Raw genomic sequence first — 20516 nt, forward strand, 5'->3', positions numbered from 1 at the left:
GATTCTTCTCTTGGCGTTAGGGAACGTAACATGATTGTAAGAACTGTTTTAAACAGGTGCCTGGTCTCCACACAAGACAGGGAAACAAATGAGGAAACCCGTGATAATGACCGTGCCAACTAAAAATTGTTGCGCGCTGTTTGGGTCTACAAGAACGAAGTCACCGGCCACTGCAGTCGCTGACCTCCAACACACCATGAAAGGAGTTCAGCACGGAGATCAGGAATGCGGCACTGTGTGCTCTGGGAAACACTGGCAGAACAGGCCTTCAGAGAGATATTTTTTAGGAGAAGATTTTATGAGCCCCATTTCTTACCTCTTCTCATATCTAGAAAAGCACTAAAATCATTAACGGAGGCGTCTGCTCCGCGTGACCAGCAGCGACTTTCTGCCAAAACGTGTGTTTGACGCACGTGCCCCCTTCACTAAAACCATGTATTACTGACCTCCCCTCCGATCTCTTCGCAACAGTTCCTCAGAGCTATCTGAGAGGCTGTTCTCCCAGGCTATAGTCCTCATTTGGCTCCAAATAAAACTTAACTCACAGTGCTCACGTTGTGCATTTTTTTTCAGTTGACAAAAGGAGTAGCGAATTACGGAAATGGACTTCTGTAAAATTGCACCATCCTAAGCTTTTGTGTACTTGCAACCTTTCCCCTCTTGCCCCTCTTTTATGTTCCCTTTTGTTGTGGACTTGTTTCTGACGAGCAGTTGTAAAGGAAAAACTCCCCTGTTTTCTGTCTACTCACAGAACACTGTCACCTGTGATCACCAAATGTGTGGTAGCTTTTTTCCACACCAAGCAATTCTGCAATACCAGCTGGGGGTCCATTGGGTTGCACCCTGCAGGCCTGCGAGCCCTGTACTTGTCCAGAGACTGAAGAAAGAGCCCAGAGTCAGTGACAGAAACATCAATGGTTTAATGGATAGGGGGACCTTACATTTCTGAAGCAAGGTCCTGGAGTGACAGCCCACCAGTCTTCGCTCCCAGGGTAGGGGATGGGGGGAGGGGGAGGTTACCAGTTTTAGGGGGGATTGACATCAGGTTGGCTCACTGGTTACCAGGGACACCAGCAGAGGAGCACAGCCTCTCACAACCCCTTTGGTAAGCTATCACAGGGGAGATATTCTGATCTAAAGCTTAGAACAATCACTAGCTGGGGCCGGGGGCAAGTACGTAGGTATTTGCTGATTAGGGAAGGTCAGTCATCTGAATAGAACGTAGGTGAAGCAGGGACTGGTCGAGCAGAGAATGTACAGAGAACAAGAGAACAGACCTCTTGGGAAGCCTGCCCATACAGTGTCCTACAATTTAGCTCAATTCTGACACTGTCTACAGGAGACAGTGTCAGATTCCACGTGCTAAGGGCTCAGTCCCACAAGACTGCCCTCCCTCCCCTACTTCACATGCCAATTGTAAGACCAGGTTGTCACCTGTGTTTCTGACCAACTAGATCAGAGGTTCCCATGGCCCCTTCCTCAGGTTTGATAAATTTGCTGGAGTGGCTCACAGAACTCAGGAAAATAGATTACTTACTAGATTATTGATATATTACAAAGGCTATTAAAGGATACGAATGAACAACCAGATGAAAAGATACATAGAGTGAGGTTCAGAGCCTGTGGAGTTTGGGGTGGGCCACCCTCCCAGCACACCAACCCAAAAGCTCTCTGAACTCTGTCCTTTTGGGTTCTTATGGAGCCTTGATGACATAGGCATGATTGATTAAATCATTGGCCATTGGTGATTGAACTCAGTCTCCAAACCCCTCTCCCCTACCCTGGAAATCTGAGAGCTGGGGCTAAAAGTTCCAACCCTCTAAACAAAGCACCCTCAAGGGCTTTCCAAAAAGTCACTTCACTAGCATAAACTCCTCTGTAGTTGAGAGGGGCTTGTTATGAATAACAAGACACCTTTATCGCTCTTACCATGTAAGAAATTCCAAAGATTTTAGGAGCTCTGTGCCATGAACAGGAATGAAGACCAAATATGTATTTCTTATTAAAAACCACAACGTCACAGTAGTCCTCTCCAATCTTCCTGCATCCAAGTTGGTCCTTCACTTCAAATTTACCTGGAGCCTGTATCCCTCTGACAGTGCAGACTGTCAGTGCTGACAGACCCTTGGTTCGTGTTAGGGGCAAGCCTTGATGGTGTGCCCCAGCAAAGTTTATTATGAAGTACATTTTGTTAGGTTAGTCCTAATTTCTCTCCATCATGAGAGGCAGTGTGGGGTCATGAAACATTGATTTGATTTGAAGTGAGAATATCTTTGCTCACATTCTGGTTTCCTAAACCGTGTGATCTTGGACTAGTCATTGATCAGCCTAGTTATTTAACTAGTCACTTAAATTTCCTCCTACTAATCTGTAAAAATGGAAATGGTTTCTGACCTATCCACCTTCTGTGCTTATTGAGAGTATTTTCTTTTGTCCTGTATTCTGAAGTGGAAATGTATTACATCTCAGTGTTTAGCACACTGTGAGTGAATCAAGCATATAATAAGTACTTAATTCAAGAAGACAATGAAAAGTACCTTCTATGAGATAAAGTCTAGGGATGAATTTAATGAACAATAAAAAAAATCAGATTAGTATCAGGGAGAATGGCTAAAATGTACAAAAATGCAGCAAGGAAATTTCTTTTGATGATTTCCACAAATATCTATTGGCAATAGTATCAGCTAATATTCATTGAAATTCTACCCTATATCAGGCACTGTGCTAGACTCACACTGTCCACTTAATGTTGCAACAGCCCTGCTAAGTAGGAATTATTATCTTTATTGAGTTGATAAGGAAATGGAGGTTCAGAGAGTTTAAGTAAATTATGAAATTCAAATCCTTCTCTGGCTCACTCCACAGTCCCTGTCCCTCCCTTTGCCCCTTAGCTTTAGAGCCCTGCTCCATCACAGCACTTATTACAGGGTGGCATTTTCATTGGTTTGTTGTGATCTCCTTGAGAACTGGAACTCTCTTTTCATATTTATTCCTTTAGCACCAACTTCAATGTAGTTTAATAGAAGGTACTTTTCCTTGTCTTCTTGAATTAAGTACTTATTATATGCTTGATTCACTCACAGTGTGCTAGATACTGAGATGTAATACATTTCCACTTCAGAATTCAGGACAAAAGAAAAACACTAAAATTGAAAATACAGTGCTTTGAGATACTCAGGCAATGTGATTATACTAATGTTTTCTTGTATTATTTCCCTCATAGGGCAGTGTCAAAAACAAGCAAATTACCTCCATTGTTCCATATTACTTTACACTTTTTCTATCTCTTGAATTAACTGGGTTTCTTTCTAGATTGCATTGCTCAGTAATGCCTGGCTAGTTTGGTATTTCCCATGGACGAAAAGAGAGAGCAGTATATGAAACAAGGCAACATCTTGGATGTTTTTCCACACAACTGAAAGCGTATCAACAATGGTTCAAACATGTCTAAATCTGCCCAGGCTTCATCATAGCTAATTGTAAATTAACCAGGTCTATCATTATAAATGGTCCCCTGAGTCCTAGCAAACAGCCTCATGTGAAGGACACAGTGTTTTTGGATGACTATTAAACGAGTTTATTTTTATTTTTTTTAGAAAGAAGGAAGAAGCTTTAAAACGTTTTTAAAAAGGTTTCTGTCTGTTGAACTTTATCACCATCAGAAAACAGCTCTAGGTATTTCCCTTCCCATTAGTGAGTGTGGTCTGCAAACATATATTTTTCTGAGTTTTAATAAAATGATTATAGGTACACAAAGAGAGGACAAAATCTGACATTAAGTATTAAAAAAAATCTTTAAAATGAGAGAAATTTAAAAGCCCCAAGGTTGACAAATTACAAGGCAGGAACGGATAATTCACAAAAGAAGACATGAAAATGACCTTAAGTATATTAAAAAAGATGTTCAAACTCACTCAATATTAAAGAAATGCAAATTAAACACTTGTCAGGTGGCAAAAATTAAAGAGTATGCAACACATTCTTTTGGCAAGGCTGTGGAGGAACAGGTACTCATATATTTCCGGTGAGAATGCAAACCAGTGCAACCATTCTGGAAGGAACTTTGGCAATACTTAACAAAACTACACGTACGCTTACCATTTGCCCAAGTAATCCCATATCTAGAAATTCATCCTGAAGATATACCTCCAAAAATGCAGAAACATATATGCATGAGGTTATTCCTAGCAGCATTGTTTGTTTTTGCAAAATAATTGTAAGCACTATATGGGAGACAGGTTGAATAAACTATGGTACACCCACACAGCGGAGTGTTATGCAGCTATCAAAAAAAGAATGAGGACGAGTTCTATAAACTGACATGAAGTAACTTCCAAGATATATATAAGTGGGAAAAAAATGTACAAAAAAATGTTTCTGGTATGATATCCTTCATGTAAGAAATAAAGGGAAATAAGAAAACACACATGCATCTGTTCAGTTGTGCAGTAAGAAATACAGGAAGAATAAACCAGACACAAATGAAACTTGTTATGTTCAGGGTAAATGAGGTGGAAAGAATGAGAGAATGGAAATGGAATAGCAGGGCTGGGGGCAACGCTTCTCTAAGTGTACCTTTTCATATGGCTCTGACTCTTCCAACCATGCTAATATTTCACATATCAAGTCAATGCATAAATGGATAGTCAAACTCAACCAGAATGTGGCAGGATCCCAAAATGCAATATAAACAGTAACAAATAGACCTGACTGTATTACAATTAATATTATAACCACACTGAGGAAGAAAAAGGTAACCTAAATAACCTTGGAAAGTATTTTGACTATATAACATAAAGCTATAAAAAATAACTGACATAAATATTATACTCTAGTTACTAAACTTGTTTTTCACAGGGGTATGAATGAGCAATTCTGAAATCTATCTATCTATCATCTATGGCTTGAATAAGATACTGTGGATAATGAGATTGAGATTTTTCCCTGTCAGAGAAAGAAATTACAAATAAGGAAAGGAGGACAGCTAGTATGAGTCCTATTGGATTGGAATCAGTGGTATGAACTCATGGTTATTTACACACACACACAGTTGTAAATGAGGGGGTAAGACTCCTTTGTGGGGTCTTTAAGGGCCACTCTGACACGGTTACGGAAATCCCATTCAGACAAGCATATGAAAGTAAAGAATTTATTCTACTCACAGGTCCTGAAGGGGGAGGCATGACATGCCCAGAGGGCCATGCAAAGTCCCTTAAAAGCCTGAAGTTTGGTAACAGCAGGCGTCGAGAGAGCAGAGCCAGGACTCATGAGCGAATGCCTTTATTGAGGGTCATGAGTGGGGTAGCTTGTGGCATGCAGGAAGCATTCTCACTGGATAATTTAAATGTAACTGGGTCAACGTGGAAAGTAGGAAAAGGGTAAGATGGGTAAGTCATTATAAGGCTTATGAACACATGTACTGGGGATGGGTACTTAGAAGTGGTCAATAACTTGGTAAAAGTTCAAAACAAGCACTTAGAAAGCCACTGAGGCAACAAACAACAACTTTATAGTACACACACACACACCCATACACACAGAGAGATATAGAAATGTGTATATATGTATGAATACATAAATATTTCCTAGCCCTCTCCATTGAGAGGACCTAGAAGCAACAACAACCCACTATCAATGAACACACCTTGTGCCCAAATCTTGGTTTCTAAATACCATTTTCCAATTAAAAAAAGAGCCTGAGTTCATTAGAGAAATGGATGATTCCAGGGCTGGGAAAGGGAAGTACAAGATAAGCCTGGAACATCTTGTGTACCAAAAAGTAAAAAAGGGTGCAAATATGGATTAGAGATAGGACCTCAGAGCCAACTTGATGGCTCTTCCAATGGCTAAATCTGGGACAATTTGTGTAACCAAACAATGTTAATATCTGATTATAATTCATAGACTAAACTATCCGTAACTCTCTACTGATATAAATAAAAGAGTAAATTTTATTTGCTCTGAGGGAGAAGGGGGGAATTCCCTGGTGGTCCCCAGAGGTTAAGGCTCCATGTTTCCACTGCAGGAGGCAAGGTTCGATCCCTGCTCAGGGAACTAAGATCCTGCAGGCTACATGGCACAGCCATAATAATAATAATAATAATAATAATAATAATAATAATAATAATAAATAAAATGAGGGAGAATTCCCATTAATTAATATAGAGGGAGTGACAGAAATACAAGATCACCATTTGGCAAACACTACAGTAATAATTGTTATAGGCAAGACTCACAGATGGATGCTAAAATTAGACTTTGAAAGTATGATGAGAAACAACATATTTACACATCTCAAAGTATCTCCCCACAGCCTACTTATTAATTACAAAGAGAAAAACAGCAACTCTCTAGTGGATAAATCTGGCAGACACTATCTGAGTCAAGTGACCAAAGTTGATATTATCAGTAATGGGACATACTGATGTGCTCCAGAAAGTGGAGACAATGCTATGACTGGGTATATTAATAAATCTTATCTATGGGAATGAAGGTGACTAGAGCAAGCCTAACCCTGCAACAGGTAAAGAAACAGCAATCACTCATATTAGTCAGGAAAGGGAAATGTTTGGTATTTTGTGGCTTGGATAATGTTTAAAGTTCATCTGTGTTCAAATATGATTACGGAGTGTTAGTGTTTTTATTTGATCCGTCATGGTCTTATCTGATGTTGATGCTCTGTGAAATTGTTCATGTGCTAGAGGGGAACATCAAGACCCAGTGGGAAGGACAATATGGATGGACCTTAAAGGCATTACGCTAAGTGAAATAAGTCAGACACAGAAAGACAAATACAATATGATCTCACTTATACGTGGAATCTAAAACAAGCCAACAAACCAAACTCATGGATACGGAGAACAGATTGGTGGCTGTTAGAGGTGAGGGGTAGGGTGTGGGAGAAATGGGTGAAGGTGGTCTAAAGGTACAAAATTGCAGTTGTAAAATAAATAAGTCCTGGGGCTGTAATGTACAGCATGGTGACTATAGTTAATAACACTGTATTGTATATTTAGAAGTTGCTAAGAGAATAAATCTTAAAAGTTCTCATCTCAGGAAAAAATTTTGTAACTGTGTGGTGATGCATGTTAACTAGATTTACTGTGGTGATCATTTCACAGTATATACAAATATCAAATCGTTATGTTGTACACCTGAAACTAATATAATGTTATATGTCAATTATATCTCAAAAAAAAAAAACCTGGTGTGAGTGCCAGGCCAGCTTGCTGCAACACCAAAGCCTAGCTCACAGCACTGGGCCAGATCCACGATGGCAAGGGCTGCTTTTCTCTTCCTTAGGACAATAGTGGGACAATTGGTAACATTTGGATAAAATCTGTAGATTAACTAGGTGATAGCAGTTTGCCAATATTAATTTCCTGGTTTCAGTATTTGTACTATTGTTATGTAAAACATTAACCAGGAAAGCCAGTGTGGGGTGTATGGGGACTCTGCGTGTTACTTTTTTTTTTTTTTTTTTTTTTTTTTTGTGGTACGCAGGCCTCTCACTGCTGTGGCCTCTTCCGTCATGGAGCACAGGCTCCGGACGCGCAGGCTCAGCGGCCATGGCTCACGGGCCCAGCCGCTCCGCGGCATGTGGGATCTTCCCAGACCGGGGCATGAACCCATGTCCCCTGCATCAGCAGGAGGACTCCCAACCACTGCGCCACCAGGGAAGCCCTGCGTATTACTTTTTTATTTTTGTATTTTTTAGGCTGTGCCGTGTGCATGTGGGATCTTAGTTCCCCGACCAGGGATTGAACCCGCACCCCTTGCAATGGAAACGTGGAGTCCTAACCACTGGACTGCCAGGAAAGTCCCTGTTATTTAAAAAAAATATCTTATTGAGAAATATTTTACATACTATAAAATTCAATTGTTTAAAATGGATACAGTTCAGAGATTTTAGTATATTCCTACTTGCATAACCACCACAATCTAATTTTGAAATATTTTAGCACACATCCTTTAGCACCCGTATCCATTAACAGTCACTCCCCACTTCCTCTCGCCTCCCCTACATCCAAACAACCTCTAATCTGCTTTTTGTTTCTATTGGTTTGCTTATTCTAGTCATTTCATATAAATGGAATCAGAGAATATATGCTTTTTTTGTAACTGACTTCGTTTAGTTAGCATAATGTTTTCAAGGTTCATCCTTACCACAGCATGCATTAGTACTTTCTTTTTTTACTGCTGAATAATATTCCAGTGTGTGGATGTACCATTTTGTGTTTGTCCATTGATCAGCTGATGGTCATTTAGATTGCTTCTACTTTTTTGTTATTATGAATAATGCTCCTATTACTATCTGCGTACCACACAGGTTTTTGTGCAGACATTTGTTTTCATTCCTCTTGGGTGTCTATCTAGACGTGGAATTGCTGGGTCAAAATACTAACTTTATGTTTTGCATTTTGGAAGGCAGCTATGCTCACCACTATACCACCAAGGCCATGTTTAGCATTTCTAATTGCTTCGCATTGTTTTCCAAAACTGCTGCATTTTGTTTGCGGGTTCCATCATCGTGGCCAACATTTGTTATTGTTTGTCTTTTTGTGTGTTATTGTTCCAACATTTTTCATAAATCTGAAATTATTTCTAAGAAATAAGAAAACGAAACATAAGAGAATATGGGAAGAGGAGAGCCCCCCATCGGACTTAGAGCGAAAAATACAAAAGCAATCTGTTACAAAAGCTGTAAAACGTACATTCCCAAATCCAAGTAGTATATAATGTAAACATAGCCATAAGAAGGTTTTTGAACTGTGGTTGCATTTCCCCCTTATAATTCTTAGGAACCATCCTAAAGAATTTCTCTTTTTCGTATAAAACACCATAAAATGCATTCAGAATAGCTGAAGCTTATTTAAAATTTATTAGGTTTGTCCTTTTATATGCATTAAAGTGGTTTTTTATTTTGGTTTTTGCTTTATTTATTTATTTTTTAATGTGCCATAATGGCTTTTTACTGCTCTTTTACAATAAGAGAGGCTAACCTCTGTGGATCTCACAGAAAACACTGCGAAAGAAAGTTTAGTAAGTGAACAAAAATGGGGGGGGGAGGAGGGAAGGTGGCGGGGCGCGATCATTCGGGGCCTGCGTTATCTGTGGGTGTCTGTGTAGGCAGGAGTCTATCTTGAAGGGTAGGATCATCAGGTGATGGAACGAAGCGAACTTGCCTCTGGCTGTGCTCTGGCTCCCTTGCAGGGAGAAGGGACAAGGGCAGGACAGTCCGCCGGTGGCCGGGCGCGCCGGTGTCAGGCTGAACCAAGTTATCAAAGCATCCGGGCCCATCAGCAGCCCCCGCTTTTCCCTTTGGGGCGGAGACCCCACTCGCTCCCCGTTTCCGGCGCACGCGGGAGGTGTGACCTCGGCAGGAGCAGGGCCGGGGGCTTCAGCAGGGCGCGGAGGAGGGTGGGGTGGGCGTCTCACCGCCGTGACCTCTCGCCCTTCAGTATGGTGACTGCGCGCAGCGCTGCGGCGCAGAAGGTGTTCTCCGCCAGGCACCCACGTTCCGCCTCCCAGTACGTGAGTTGTGTACCCGGCCGTCACCTCTGCTGGGACCCGACTTTTTGCCCCCGAATCCCTCCGGGCAGGCAGCGCGGAGCCCGAGAGCAGGGTCGGCCGCAGTCAGGGCGCGGCCAGCTCCAGGCGGCTGCGTCTCGCGGACGCGGGGAGGGTCCGCGAGGCTTGGACCCGGTCTGGTCCCTGTCGCCGTACGCAGCTGGACCTGCCGGACTTGGTGGGAGACGAGATTGGCCAGGCAGGCGCGGGGGAGCCCGGAGTCTGGGACAGGGTCGGGGCGCCGCTGCCCGGCACCCTGCCGCTCCGCCAGGCGCGGCCGCTCAATCTCACCAGGCATTTGTGATACATTTTTTAAAGTTTTCATCAGATGAGTGGGCTGATAAGCTCACTTCTGATCAGGAAGTAAGACAGAAAGAAACTCTCATCACCAACCCCCTGCCCCTAGCCCCAATGATTTTAACACCTCTTAGGTGGTCCCCAGATTCTACTTCTAGTGCACGTGCCTGTTTTTCATTTTAGTAAGAAGGATCCACAGCTTTCTAAACAAACTCGTTCTGTGGATTCATGAAAAAGGAGGTAAAGAAATTGCAATTGTGCCATTTCTGTTGCTCACCCTTTTTACAATAATCACCTTGGTAACGCAAAAGCTTAGCGCAGGGCCTGGCACACAGTAGGTGCCCATTAACACGCGGTCTTAGTGCGTGATGCCCGCTGGAGCCGGTGCACATCAGACACAGGCTAGTGCTCAGCCCTGAAAACCACTTAAGCAGTGGCAGTTCTCCCTAGAACTCCTTTAGACCGCCACACATCCTATATCCCAAACCCCAGTACTCACACGACATAAACCATAGTTTTGGGTGATAGCTTCCCATATTTGGGGCCTGGGAAGAAGAGGCGTTGCAGGAAATGCTTTTAAAAAAGGAAATTCAGGGCTTCCCCGGTGGCGCAGTGGTTGAGAGTCCGCCTGCTGCCTGCCGTGCCCCGGTCCGGGAAGATCCCACATGCCACGGAGCGGCTGGTCCCGTGAGACACGGTCGCTCAGCCTGCGCGTCCGGAGCCTGTGCTCCGCAACGGGAGAGGCCACAACAGTGAGAGGCCCGCATACCGCCAAAAAAAAAAAAAAAGAAAAGGAAATTCAAACTTTATTTTGTATTTCTTTTTAACAATCAAATATCAGAAAAAAAACAGGAAAGGCTATACAAAATGTTCGGTGGTTATCACTAGGTGATCGGCTGGTAGATATTTTTAACTTTTATCTTTATAATTTTATGCATTGTCTGAAATTTTTTTTTTACAATTAGCATTTATTCCTTTTATAATCAACACAAGAAATACCCATTTTGGAAACAAAAAGCAAATGCCGTGACAAAAAAAAAAGAAAGAAAGAGGGCCTCCCTGGTGGCGCAGTGGTTGAGAGTCCGCCTGCCGATGCAGGGGATACGGGTTCGTGCCCCGGTCTGGGAGGATCCCATATGCCGCGGAGCGGCTGGGCCCGTGAGCCATGGCCGCTGGGCCTGCGCATCCGGAGCCTGTGCTCCGCAACGGGAGAGGCCACAAGAGTGAGAGGCCCGCATACCGCAAAAAGAAAAAAAAAAAGAAAGAAAGAAAGAAAAGAGTTGTGCTGATTATCCTATAGCTGTCTGAATTTTTTTCTCCTTAGTCCCTGGCCAGTGCCTGGCACAAGTTGGCATTCAGTAACTACTTGCTGGATGACTGAATTTATACCCTTCCTATGACCTCTCTCAGGAGAAACATGTTCATTTAACTTGCTTATTTTTTTAAGAAGTCTATGTGGTGATTTTGAATAGAATGATCTGAAGATTTCAAAATAAAAACTTGCCTGCAATTATCTAACCATCCTTTCCTTTTCCTAACTGTCCTCACTCTGTACATACTTTATATATCTGTGTATTCAGATTGGCTGCTATTAGCCCTTAAAGCAGAGACTGGAGCATTCTCTGAGTGCCTTTGAAGTTAAGTCAATGGTAATCTGCACATTTTGTAGCCAGCAGCTTCGTGGGAAATATCCATGTGCTGACTGCCAGTTAGTTTGTACCACAGTTTACTTTCTCAGTGTAGTGGCCTCAACAGTCTTTAGCCCCAAAGTCAAAACCTCTCGGTTTCTGTTTCTTTCATTACTTTTGACTTCCTTTTTTGAATACGGAAAACTGGGGCACCCCAGGTGTTTCTGTGGAGTTCAGCACCTAGAACTGAGCAGAGACTGGGGGCCCCGGGAGGTTTCAAGTTTCACCTGTAGTGAAGGTTACCTACAGCAGAGGGGAAGGCTACTCTATCAGGCCCAGCCCAGAACAACAGCACTAGGAACCAGCGCCCCAGACTTCTTTTTGACCAATGTGGTTTATTCTGAAAGAGGTCTTGTAACTTCTCACATGAGATTTCTTACTCCAGAAAGAGCTCACTGATAGCTATCAAACGGAAGAGAAAACAAGCACACTTACTCCTGAGGCAGCTCTGTGGTTTTAAATATCATTTCACAATTCTAGGGATCCTTTATTTAGGTTGCAATAAAATATAAAATAAAAACGAACTCAAAATATCCTAAACGGTTGCAAATCTCTTTGCTTCAGCCATCAAATACCCAATAGTCTTTCACCTTCAAGGTAAAAGATCGACAGCAGCAGTTAAGGGGAAGATAACAAAAGACAACTTCCCTGAAATCATTTTAGTGCCCAGTAATGTTTCCAAGAATTTCTGGGACCTTGTCTACAAGCTTGTCTCCTCCGTTCAGTGGGCTTCAATGCTTACTGTGCGTAAAAGCCACTTGGAGAGTTTATTTACGATGTAGATTCCTGGGCACTATCCTCCGAGATTGTGATTTAGGTGGGATAGGCTGGGGTCCAGGAATCTGTACCGAGCACCCTCCGGGCTGCTGCCCCTATGGCATAGGGTGCTGTCATGTAGAGAAATGTGGCCCTCTGCAAAGACACAGCTTGGTGAGAATTAGAAAAATACCATCCCCTTCTCCAGGCAGATGTAGCCATACCAGAGCCTCCAGCTTTCCCGAGGAGCACAGGCTGAACTAGCCCCACTCACCCCTGGGCTGCCTGCCCATGCAGAGGCCTGGCATCTCAGGAGATGCCAGCATCAGTGCCCTTACAGAGGACACTTTGTAACCCACGGCCCTGGGCCTTTTTATTTCTCTTCTGTTAAGAATAACTGCAGATCCAACCCACGTTAGCAAACATTACTGGGCACCCAACGTGTGTAGCGCTTGTGTTAGATATGGTAGGGGTTCAGGAGAGTCTGTAGTTTCCTCTCCACAGCCAGTATCTCTATCCATCACTGAGGGACCACAGCTGTTTCGTTTCATGTTGTCTTTGATGCCACAGAGCAGACAGGTGATGAAAAAAGTTGGTGGGGGCCCCTCCGGAAAAAGGAAAAATGGAGGCAGGAGGAATTGAAATGGGAATCTTGGTGGACAAGCTTTGAAGAGAGACTGAGACCCCTTTCCTTAGAAGACCCCTTTCATGGAATGACCTCAATGCCCAGAAACCTTGCAGGATTTGGCCCACGTTTTAAACACCCTAATTCCATCCATTAGTTTTAGTTACAACTAACCTTATACCTGTCTCCCCTGCCCTGGAAAACCTCACTCTTGAGAAGGACAGCCCCTATCTTATTAATATTAATTAGTATTAATCTACTACATTAATTACATTAATATTAATCAATATACCGCTTGGATTTCCCTCTTCTTTCTAGTGTTTATCAATGTTAAATTTTAATTTTTTTTTGCTTTGATTGAAACATTTCCATGTCCTAATTTCTCATCTCAGAAGTTAACAAATGTGAGGTGAGAAGGATCTCTTTCTTTATACATATAAATAAAGCACCAGAATTTAAATTTGAAGCCTTCTAGTCTGTTTTTCTTACTGTCATACCAAAAATTCAAGGATTCTCATGATTCATTAACTAAATCTATAAAATTCCATCTTCTTTTTCTAATGGAAAAAAAAATCAAGCAAAATAGTTTCAAAAGACAAAGAAATTAGACTAGCACAAGTAAACATGCCTATGTATGAAATAAAGAGTGAAATTAATGATCAAGTTATAAACACAATGCCTAATATATGTATCCTGCTGAAAGCAGTAGTGGATGAAGATTCCAGACTACCTTATGAAAAGCATGGCACCTCACGCATGCCTGGCACATGTTGAATTTGACTAACTTAACTAAATTTAAAGCAATTAGATAAGAGAACATTGGTCTTTCGGCTGAACCTCAAAATATTGCATGTTAGAAATAATAACAAGAAAATCAAATACTCTTAAAGAAAACTTTTTTCCCCCCCAGGGCTAAGATAAGCTTTTAAAGAAGTGCTTCATTTCAAAGTACTTACAGTTAAGAAATAGGTTCTGGGCAGGCTGTATCTTGTGGCTTGAGAGAGAATCTCACTAGAAGTGAAAGACACAGGAAAGAGAGACGTGTGTTGCCATCGCAGTATGCAGTACAAAGTACACAATCAGTGGTTTTTCATTGGCCAGTGCAATCTGGGCAGAGGAGTGTTCAAGGTATGTTTCTGTTATTTTGAAAATGAAAGCATTTCTTGCCCCCAAAATTGTGCTCCTTCTCCTACATTGTGTTAAGTACACTCATGTATCTTTTTTTTTGGGGGGGGGAAGATTTGATTCATTATATAATTTGACTGGTTTTACATGTCTGGCAGAGCTTACCAATTTTTAAATTTTACTTTTTCCCTTTACTACAATAAATAAGATTTAGTGTGTATTTATTGCCATTTTTAAATTGGGGAGCTTGTAGGTAGGGTTAAGGAGAAAACAGGCTCTCTGGAATTCCATATCTAATCAGACACTTTTCTTTTTTTCTTCTGCCTCTTTGGACTCCTTTGTTCTCCCTGGTATTGGTTAAATAAATGCCTACTGAGTGTTAGGCACTGTACTAAATGCTTTTCATGTATTCATTTATTGAATTCTCCTCACAAGTCTGTGGGGTAGGCATGATTATCATCCCCGTTTAACTGGCAAGGAAACTGAGTCACAGCAGTGCTAAGTGGCTGGAAGTTGGCAGCTAGGAACTGGCAGAAAAGGGACTCTAATCTGTGTCTGTGGAGGTCTGTACCACATCCTGCCTCACGTTCTCACCCTACACTCTGACGCTAGCCTCGCTCTAAGTGGGAAACATCTGTTGTCCCTCACAACCTCAGAGGGAGAGAAGGCTGGCCACTTTCATTTCTGAAAGGCTCAAATTACGGAGTCAGAAATCAAAATGTTATGAACAGGTATTTCAAAAGGAAGAAATTCAAATGTAAAAGAAACAGTATAAAGAGATCGGGCATGATGTAGTAAAAAGTGCCATAGTTTGTAGCTGAGCTGACAGGGGATAAAATCCTCGTTGTTCAACCTCTTAGCTGTGTGGACTTGGAAAGTCGACTAAAAAGTCTAAACTTTGGTTTCCTTACCTCTAAAATTAGAAAAACAAGGTCTACCTACCAAAGTCATTGGGTGTCATTGATAAGGCTTAGTCTGTTTTATTTTATTATTATTTTTAAATTAAAAAAAATTTTTTTTGGTCATGCCGCACTGCACGTGGGATCTTATTCCCTGACCAGAGATCGAACCCGAGCCCCCTGCAGTGGAAGCGTGAAGCCTTAGCCACTGGACCGCCAAGGAAGTCAGGCTTAGTCCATTTTAGTGTTCGATGTATGTTAGCTGATATCACTGAAAGACTGTTGAGATACCAACTATAATCTGAAACAATGATCCCCCCGCACACCTCCCACCCTGGTGACATCCAGTATTGACAAGGTTTTGCGAAATGGATGATAGACTCATTGATTTTTGGTGGCATTATAAATTGGTACTCTCTTTTTGGCAGGCAGTATTGGCTATACATACATAGCAGAATCAAAAAATAGACTTATCCTTTGACCCAGCAATTTCACTAAGAGTGAGTGTCTTCTTAAATTCTGTGCCTATAGGCATTTTGTTTACCTCACCCTGGTCCCAGGCCTGAAAAAATACAGGAAAGAACGGGTCAACTCATGTCAAGTCTGTGTTTAGCCTGCTATGCTACCCAGAGTAAGGGATAAAAGAGCTTAACTACACAGTCTGCCCCTTTGAGCTACACTGGGGACAGTGGGAGAAGAACACTCAACGACAGTGAATAAACCTTTTTTTTAAATTTGAAACAATTTTTGACTTAACAGAAAAGTTGCAAAAATAGAAGAGTTCTCACATGCCCTTCATCAAGCTTCCTTTTTTTTTTTTTTTGCGGTACGCGGGCCTCTCACTGTTGTGGCCTCTCCCGTTGTGGAGCACAGGCTCCGGACGCGCAGGCTCAGCGGCCATGGCTCACGGGCCCAGCCGCTCCACAGCACGTGGGATCTTCACGGACCAGGGCACAATCCTGTGTCCCCTAGCATCGGCAGGTGGACTCTCAACCATTGCGCCACCAGGGAAGCCCCTAGCTTCCTTTAAAATTAACATCTCATATAGCCATAGTAAGATGATCAAAAATTGAAAATTAACATTGGTACAAGAACATTAACTCAACCACAGACAAAACTATTTGAATCTTAATAGTTTTTCCATTCTCTGTTCAAGGATCCAATCCAGGATTCCACCCTGCATTTAGTTGTCATCTCTCTCTTTAGTCTCCTCCGAGCTGGAGAAGTGCCCCAGGTTTTTCTTGCTTTTCATGATTTTAACATGTTTGAAGAGTACCTATGTGGAATTAACCTCTTCTCCAAGAAGCCCCGGGTCTTTTCATTGGAGAACGGCATTTAGAAAAGATCTGGGTGCTAGGCGGGCTCATTGCTGTTGGATTCTCATTGCTTTTAGGCTCCATCAGTAAAGAGAGGTGATATATGTATATTTACTTATACACATGAATGAATGTGTATACATGTACATATATGTATATGCGTACATAATGCCCATCATTATCAATCAAAACTGTGACTTCACACTGATACCTCTAATTCTAATCCAATTCCACGAGGTTTAATTCTAGCTTTCCTCCTTGCGTTATTTTAAGTTCTTTTTCAGACAGTGAAAAACTTAGCTTTCATTATCTACAATATATTTACTTATTTGTTCAACCCAACCCTTTTATGTACACATGATGCTTTCAGAATTGCTAACCGACACCTCTGTGAGAAACCAATTTACCACCTAAACTACAGTGTTGTGTACAGTTCTTTTTGCTTTTTTAGCTTTACAGGATCAAGTCAAAACACTGTTTTCCAAAGTTACTTAGGTTACTTTTTTTCTTTCCTGTCCCCTTTGGTGTGGTAATGTAAGATCTATTCGGAAAAAGGTCACTCCCTCTTCATCTCTGCTGTCCTGTTACCATCCCCTCACCCCGCTTTCCTATCCATCCCCTGTCTCTATAGTTTCTGGTTTATCTTCCTTTATCTATTTTGTACTTATGTGGAGAGGAAGTGAGACCCAACCCACAGCCCCAGCTTTGCACAACTTTGTGAATATACCAAAACCCACTGAACTGTGCTTTAAAAGGGTGAACTTTAGGGTATGTGAATCATTTGTCAAATTTTAAAAAGCCGTGAGTTAGAAATCCTTTATATTCTTAAAAAGGAAACAGCTGGAGCTAAGCTCTGTGTTCAATGCCATTCTCTAATCAGCATCTGGAATAACTCGAGCTGTCATTCATATTGAATAGAGGGCCAGTTTCTTGTGAAATTATAATTAATATTCTTCTAGCCAGAAAACTGGCCATGATATAAAAATTTTCATAGAAAACTTGAGCATTTCCAGATGCACATGAGGGCAAAACATTTCTATTTCTCAGGCTTTTATCAGGTCACGTGTAAATGAATCTTGATTTCCTTTGCTTGTCCTCTGGGCCCATTGTTATAAACGTTGTTAGAAATCTTGGCAGCTCTGCAGAAGAAGTCATATCCTGTCCAAAAAAGGACGGATGCCAAAGATCATTTTGGCTTATGAGCTCTTGTTTTTTAGTTAATGTATACAAGTCATTAACCTTCCTGTGGAGAGAAGACTAAGAGTCTGTTACCTCTAAATGGGGAGGCGCTGGCTCATGCAGTAAGTGCAGCACAGAGAAGGGGTCCAGCTCACGTAGTTATTTCTCTAACCAAACATCCTCTCCTGGGGATGAAAAATGAACCAATAAAGACCAGATGATTTACAACACGCTTGGTAAAGGAGAAGATCAATATTACAAAACCAATTTCTGTGGAAATCTATTGCTGTGCTTAGTTGCTCATTCAGCCCCAGCTCATGCCAGCAACTCGTCAGTTTATATCTGGTGGAAATACATTTCCAGAAGGTTGCAACTGAGAATACAGTTTTATGATAATGAGGAGGTACTATGGAAGAAGTTGTGACATTTGTTTCCCTATATCTTATTGTGGGAATCCTAACTGCAGATTAAATTCCTGTCCTTCTGCAGCTAGATGGAAGATTCTCCATTTCTTGGAGGGACACTGTCTGCATACTCAGTGGCTACAGACTTGTAGACAGGCCCAGCTTTCTTCATGAAATGTAGTAACTTCCATTAGGGAGAGGCTGTGTATAAGCTGCAAGTAACAGAACCCACTTACCTGCCCCTTTTTCCCAAACAAAACATAAAAATAAGAAGCAAGAGCCTGAGGGCAGGGATATAAACCGCCCTTCAAAATGACTGGAACCAGGGACTTGAATAGGGTTGCGATCTCTTTCTCTCTCATCTTTGTTCTTTTTTATTGCAGACTGGCCTTGTCTGAAATAGGGAGTGGGTGCGTGCCTCAGGATAGACAAAGTCATATAAAATGATGGGACTCATCTTGACAGCTGGAGCGGAAAATGCAAAGATTCAACCTGTGGTAGCACAGTGTTAATGAAAATAATCAATAAACAATCTCTGATAACAAAAGAGTTTTATTTGAGCCAAACTAAGGATTAGCCTGGAAGCCAGCTTCCCAGATTACTCTGAGAAGCTGCTCTGGAGAAGCATGGTTTCCAGCACAGTTTTATATCCTGTCAGAACAAAGAACATTAAACAAGTTAGGGATACATATCTTCAAGGTTTCAAAAACAAAGAAACAGAAAAAACACACATAGATCAGCACATATAAAAAAAATAAAACAAAACACATAGATCAGCACAAGTCAGCATGGCCTTGGCACCTGGGAAGGGAGTCTTATGATCAAAGGAGTACCAGGGTTACTGTCCCAGGAAGGGAGGCATTTAATCTTTATTTTTCACTTGGACATTCTTTACTACTGGTCAATGTGCCCTTTTCTATAATAATGAAAGCAGATGTACAATGTATGTTTGATAGGCCACAAACAGCCTATTTTAGTTAGCATAAAATTCAGGTTAACTCATGCATAAACCAGAATGACTTCCGTATATCTCAATATGTGAAAATTTCTTTTATCACAGGCTTGCCTGGCACTTGGGAGAAGCACGCTGAAGAGGAGGGCACAATTGACCCAGTGTGTCCCTTGGTCCCTGTGTGATGGCTCAGTAGGAACCCAGGAACTGAGCTGTGTGTCTCTGGTTTCACTGGCATCCCACTGCACTCAGATGACCTCACTGTTTTTACTTTTGTGTTTTTGAAATTGATAAATCTCACATCCTGTTCTGTACCCATAATTAAGAAACATGTACATTGCCCAATCGTTGAATCTAATTAGTTTTTTAAAAAATCAATATGAATATTATTGTGACTCTGTGACTATTTTTTTAAATTTATTTTATTGAAGTATAGTTGATTTACAATGTTGTATTAATTCCTGCTGTACAGCAAAGTGATTCAAATATATATATATATTCTTTTTCATATTCTTTTCCATTTTGGTTTATCACAGGATATTGAATAGAGTTCCCTGTGCTATACAATAGAACCTTGTTGTTTATCCATTCTATATATAATAGTTTGCACCTTAATCCCGAACTCCCAGTCTATCCCTTCCTCCCCTCCCCCTGAAGCTTTCTTTTTTTTTATTAGTTTCTGCTTTATAACAAAGTGAATCAATCATACATATACATCTGTTCCCACATCCCTTCCCTCTTGCGTCTCCCCCCCTCCCACCCTCCCTATCCCACCCCTCCAGGCGGTCACAAAGCACCGAGCTGATCTCCCTGTGCTATGCGGCTGCTTCCCACTAGCTATCTACCTTACATTTGGTACTGTATATATGTCCATGCCTCTCTCTCGCTTTGTCACAGCTTACCCTTCCCCCTCCCCAGATCCTCAAGTCCATTCTCTAGTAGGTCTGTGTCTTTATTCCTGTCTTACCCCTAGGTTCTTCATGACATTTTCTTTTCTTAAACTCCATATATATGTGTCAGCATACACTATTTGTCTTTCTCTTTCTGACTTACTTCACTCTGTATGACAGACTCTAGGTCCATCCACCTCATTACAAATAGCTCAATTTCGTTTCTTTTTATGGCTGAGTGATATTCCATTGTATATACATGCCACATCTTCTTTATCCATTCATCCGATGATGGACACTTAGGTTGTTTCCATCTCCAGGCTATTGTGAATAGAGCTGCAATGAACATTTTGGTACATCACTCTTTTTGAATTATGGTTTTCTCAGGGTATATGCCTAGTAGTGGGATTGCTGGGTCATATGGTAGTTCTATTTGTAGTTTTTTAAGGAACCTCCATACTGTTCTCCATAGTGGCACTACCAATTCACATTCCCACCAACAGTGCAAGAGTGTTCCCTTTTCTCCACACCCTCTCCAGCATTTATTGTTTCTAGATTTTTTGATGATGGCCATTCTGACTAGTGTGAGATGATATCTCATTGTAGTTTTGATTTGCATTTCTCTAATGATTAATGATGTTGAGCATTCTTCCATGTGTTTGTTGGCAGTCTGTATATCTTCTTTGGAGAAATGACTATTTAAGTCTTCTGCCCATTTTTGGATTGGGTTGTTTGTTTTTTTGCTATTGAGCTGCATGAGCTGCTTACAAATTTTGGAGATTAATCCTTTGTCAGTTGCTTCATTTGCAAATATT

The 20516-nt window shown here is 41.5% G+C and overlaps 1 protein-coding gene across 1 annotated transcript in view; it reads right to left on the reverse strand.

Annotated features, from left to right (window-relative positions):
- Nucleotides 1–13989, reverse strand: part of LOC308617920 (placenta-specific gene 8 protein) — a 35078-nt gene extending 21089 nt beyond the window's left edge. The window contains exon 1 of the mRNA XM_081235337.1: nucleotides 13893–13989. The gene's annotated coding sequence lies outside the window, so the exon portion shown is untranslated. The remainder of the gene's footprint in view (nucleotides 1–13892) is intronic.
- Between the last annotated feature and the right edge of the window lie 6527 nt (nucleotides 13990–20516).

The sequence above is a fragment of the Mesoplodon bidens genome (assembly GCF_964165515.1).
Source record: "Mesoplodon bidens genome assembly, chromosome: 1".
Classification (NCBI taxonomy): domain Eukaryota; kingdom Metazoa; phylum Chordata; class Mammalia; order Artiodactyla; family Ziphiidae; genus Mesoplodon; species Mesoplodon bidens.